Raw genomic sequence first — 5,000 nt, forward strand, 5'->3', positions numbered from 1 at the left:
CTCAACCCGGGGCCCGGCCGGGCCCCTGGAACCAGCCGGGGCTCCGGGGACCGCAGGCGCAGGGGAAGCCTCCCGGGGCCCTCCGGACCCCTCCCCGGGCACCCTGCCACGCGGCAGGACCCGGGACGGAGACCGGGGTGGGGAGCCTGCCCTCCCCGGGGCCCCCAGGGGCCCGGCCGGAGCTCCTGAACCCAATGCAGCCACGGGAGGCACCCCGGCCGCAACGGAACCCCGTCCCGGGCCTTTGGCAGTGCCGCAGGCCGGGGGACGGCGCCCGGGGCCGGAGACCCCGACCCGGGGCCCGGCCGGGCCCCTGGACCCAGCCGGGGCTCCGAGGACCGCAGGTGCAGGGGAAGCCTCCCCGGGCCCTCCGGACCCTTCCCCGGGCACCCTGCCACGCGGCAGGACCCGGGACGGAGACCGGGGCGGGGAGGCCGCCCTCCCCGGGGCCCGGCCGGAGCTCCTGAACCCAATCCAGCCACGGGAGGCACCCCGGCCACAACGGAACCCCGTCCCGGGCCTTTGGCGGTGCCGCAGGCCGGGGGACGGCACCCGGGGCCGGAGACCCCGACCCGGGGCCCGGCCGGGCCCCTGGACCCATCCGGGGCTCCCGGGCCCACAGGCGCAGGGGAAGGCCCTCCGGCCACCCTGCCACACGGCAGGACCCAGTTGCCGGCTGAGGACCGAGAGGGGTCCCAGAGTACCCTGTCCCTAGTAATCCGGAGGAAGGCTACCCCCCGTTCTTGAAACCCGCACGCTCCGAGTGACGGAGGGGACCCTAGGGGCGAACGCACCCGGCCTCCTGGAGCCCCGGCTGGGATCCGAGAGGCAAATGGACCCTCATCGGGACTTCCAGGCCTGGCCCTGCCATCTGGTCGCCCCATTGGAAAGCATTGCGCGCGACCAGATGGCCGAGGGGAAAGGAGCCACCAGGTGGCCGGCAACTGAAAGGACTCCCGCCTGCCCACCCACCAGGGGCTCGGGGTGGGGACTCTGCTTCCCGGCTGGGCCTCAGGCACGGGGAGGACCACCGGAGCTCTCGGGGCCTGGGCGTACCCGGGGGAGGACTGCCCGGGACCCGTGGAGCCCGTCCCTGGGCACTTTGCCATGCCGCGGCCCGGAGGAGGGAAGGCCCGGGGACCTGGGAGGATGTTGCCCGGGCGTAGCCCATCTGGTCCCCGGCAATGAACCGCACAGCCCCAGCATGGGTGTTTCGGCATACCCTGCCCCTACTAATCCGGAGGAAGGATACCCTCCTTTCTTGTAACCCGCGCGCTGCGAGTGACGGAGGGGACCCTAGGCGCGGACGCGCCCGGCCTCCTGGAGCCCTGGCTGGGATCCGGGAGGCGAATGGACCCTCATCGGGACTTCCAGGCCGGCCCGGCCATCTGGTCGCCCCATTGGAAAGCATTGCGCGCGACCAGATGGCCGAGGGGAAAGGAGCGACCGGATGGCCGGCAACTGAAAGGGCTCCCGTCTGCCCGAGCCATAGCGGTAGGGCTCCCGCCTGCCCACCCTCACACCAAGGGCTCGGGGGGGGACTCTGCTTCCCGGGTTGGCCTCGGGCACGGGGAGGTCCACCGGAGCTCTCGGGGCCTGGGCGCCCGGGGGAGGACTGCCCGGGACCCGTGGAGCCCGTCCCTGGGCACTTTGCCATGCCGCGGCCCGGAGGAGGGAAGCCCCGGAGGCCTTGGAGGATGTTGCCCGGGCGTCGCCCATCTGGTCCCCGGCAATGAACCGCACAGCCCCAGCATGGGTGTTCCGGCATACCCTGCCCCTAATAATCCGGAGGAAGGATACCCCCCTTTCTTGTAACCCGCGCGCTGCAAGTGACGGAGGGGACCCTAGGCGCGGACGCGCCCGGCCTCCCGGAGCCCTGGCTGGGATCCGGGAGGCGAATGGACCCTCATCGGGACTTCCAGGCCGGCCCGGCCATCTGGTCGCCCCATTGGAAAGCATTGCGCGCGACCAGATGGCCGAGGGGAAAGGAGCGACCAGGTGGCCGGCAACTGAAAGGGCTCCCGTCTGCCCGAGCCATAGCGGTAGGGTTCCCGCCTGCCCACGCAGGGCTCCGTGGCTGCAGGGCTCTGGGCCTGCAGGGCTCCGGGGCTGCAGGGCTCCGGGGCTGCAGGGCTCCGGGGCTGCAGGGCTCTGGGCCTGCAGGGCTCCGGGGCTGCAGGGCTCCGGGGCTGCAGGGCTCTGGGGCTGCAGGGCTCCGGGGCTGCAGGGCTCCGGGGCTGCAGGGCTCCGGGGCTGCAGGGCTCTGGGCCTGCAGGGCTCCGGGGCTGCAGGGCTCCGGGCCTGCAGGGCTCCGGGGCTGCAGGGCCTTGGGCCTGCTAGGGTTCCGGGCCTGCAGGGCTCCAGGGCTCCGTGCTGAAGGGCTCCAGGGTCTGCAGGGCTTTGGGGCTGCAGGCCTCGGGGGACGCCCGGGAGACCCATGGAGCCCGTCCTGGGCACTTTGCCTCGCCGCGGGCTGGAGGAGGAAGCACCCGACGCCCCGGGGAAGTGTCGTCCGGGCTTGGCCCATCTGGTCCCCGCCTGAGAACCGCAATCCCCAGGAGGGGTGTCCCGGCATACCCTGCCCCTACTAATCCGGAGGAAGGCTACCCACCTTTCTTGTAACCCTCGCGCTCCGAGTGACGGAGGGGACCCTAGGCGCGGACGCGCCCGGCCTCCTGGAGCCCTGGCTGGGATCCGCGAGGCGAATGGACCCTCATCGGGACTTCCAGGCCGGCCCGGCCATCTGGTCGCCCCATTGGAAAGCATTGCGCGCGACCAGATGGCCGAGGGAAAGGTGCGACCAGATGGCCGGGACCGGAAGGACTCCCAGCTGCCCACACCGAGCCATAGCGGTAGGGCTCCCGACTGCCCTTGCAGGGCTCCGGGGCTCTGCACCAGGGTCCCTTGTCCCGGGCAGATGGACACTTGGCAGGCCGCAGGACGTGGGATCCCAGGCCCTGACCAAAAATCAGGAGGCCCGGGGCCGGTCCCTGCTTCTCAACACAGCCAGGCTGGGGAGGTCGGGGAGCCTGCCCAAGCACGAGGGACCCGTCCCGGGCACACAGTCCATGAGGTTGTGCGCTCGTTTTCCACAATTTTCTTCAGAATAGTGCGTAGTTGCGCTAGGCAAAGTCCGCCCAGCCCTACTCAGGATGTGCTCTCGTTTTCCACAAATTTTTTTAAAATTCTGCTACGCAAAGTCCGCCCAGCCCTAAGCAAACTCCTACTACGCAGTGGAAAGGACTTAGCCAGCCACCCACCCACCTGGCCCGGTCCCTGCTTCTGATCCCAGCCAGGTCTGGGGAGACTCCCTTCGCCCAATGGACCACGTCACGGGCACCCGGACCCTTACCAGGCCGCAGGACGGGTTCTCACAAACCACACGGTTGTATAGGGGTGGGCAGAAAACTACGCTCCGTCAGCGTAGCAGATAAAGCCAGCCACTCCTGCACACCGGCCCGGTCCCTGCTTCTGATAGCAGCCAGGCCGGAGAGAGCCTCCCTGGGCCCCGGTGGACCCCTGTCTCCAGCACCTAGACCCTCGGCTGTCTTGCAGGACGGGGGTGGCTCACGCACCCCGGGGCCCGCCGGACGGTGCAAGAGCCCCGGGCCCGGTCCCAGCTTCAGAACCCTAGCCAGGCCGGGGAGAAACTCCCTGGGCCCCGGTGGACACCCTTCCCCAGCGCATGGACCCTCGGCTGGCTTGCAGGACGGGGGGCTCCCGCTCCCTGGGACACTGGGACGGAGCACAAGCCCCGGACCCGGGCCCAGCTTCCGAACCCCAGCCAGGCCAGGGAGAGCCTCCCCGGGCCCTGGTGGACACCCTGTCCCCAGCGCCCGGACCCTCGGCTGGCTTGCGGGACAGGGGGCTCCCGCACCCCGGGAACGGAGCTCCAGCACCGGGCCCGGGACCAGCTTCCGGACCCCCAGCCAGGCCGGGGAGAGCCTCCCCGGGCCCCGGTGCACACCCGTCCCCAGCGCCCGGACCCTCGGCTGGCTTGCGGGACAGGGGGCTCCCGTACCCCAGGATGGAGCTCCAGCACCGGGCCCAGCTTCCGGACCCCCAGCCAGGCCGGGGAGAGCCTCCCCGGGCCCCGGTGGACACCCGGTCCCAGCGCCCAGACCCTCGGCTGGCTTGCGGGACAGGGGGCTCCCGCACCCCGGGAACGGAGCTCCAGCACCGGGCCCAGCTCCCGGACCTCCAGCCAGGCCCAGGGAGAGACTCCCAGGGACCCGGTGGACACCCTGTCCCCAGCGCCCTGACCCTCGGCTGGCTTGCGGGACAGGGGGCTCCCGCACCCCGGGAACGGAGCCGCACCCTGGGACGGAGCTCCAGCACCGGGCCCAGCTTCCGAACCCCCAGCCAGGCCGGGGAGAGCCTCCCCGGGCCCCGGTGGACCCTCTCTTCCCTAGCGCCCGTACCCTCAGCTGGTTCGCAGGACGGGGGGGCTCCCGGGCTCTGGGACGGAGCCGCACCCTGGGACGGAGCTCCAACCCCGGGCCCAGCTTCCGGACCTCCAGCCAGGCCAGGGACAGCCTCCCCGGGCCCCCGGTGGACCCCCTGTCCCCAGCGACCGGACCCTCGGCTGGCTTGCGGGACAGGGGGCTCCCGCACCCCGGGAACGGAGCTCCAGCACCGGGCCCAGCTCCCGGACCTCCAGCCAGGCCCGGGGAAAGACTCCCAGGGACCCGGTGGACACCCTGTCCCCAGCGCCCGGACCCTCGGCTGGCTTGCGGGACAGGGGGCTCCCGCACCCCGGGAACGGAGCCGCACCCTGGGACGGAGCTCCAGCACCGGGCCCAGCTTCCGAACCCCCAGCCAGGCCGGGGAGAGCCTCCCCGGGCCCCGGTGGACCCTCTCTTCCCTAGCGCCCGTACCCTCAGCTGGCTCGCAGGACGGGGGGGCTCCCGGGCTCTGGGACGGAGCCGCACCCTGGGACGGAGCTCCAGCCCCGGGCCCAGCTTCCGGACCTCCAGCCAGGCCAGGGACAGCCTCCCCGG

The sequence above is a fragment of the Triturus cristatus genome, unplaced genomic scaffold, assembly GCF_964204655.1.
Source record: "Triturus cristatus unplaced genomic scaffold, aTriCri1.1 SCAFFOLD_1083, whole genome shotgun sequence".
NCBI classification, from domain to species: Eukaryota; Metazoa; Chordata; class Amphibia; order Caudata; family Salamandridae; genus Triturus; species Triturus cristatus.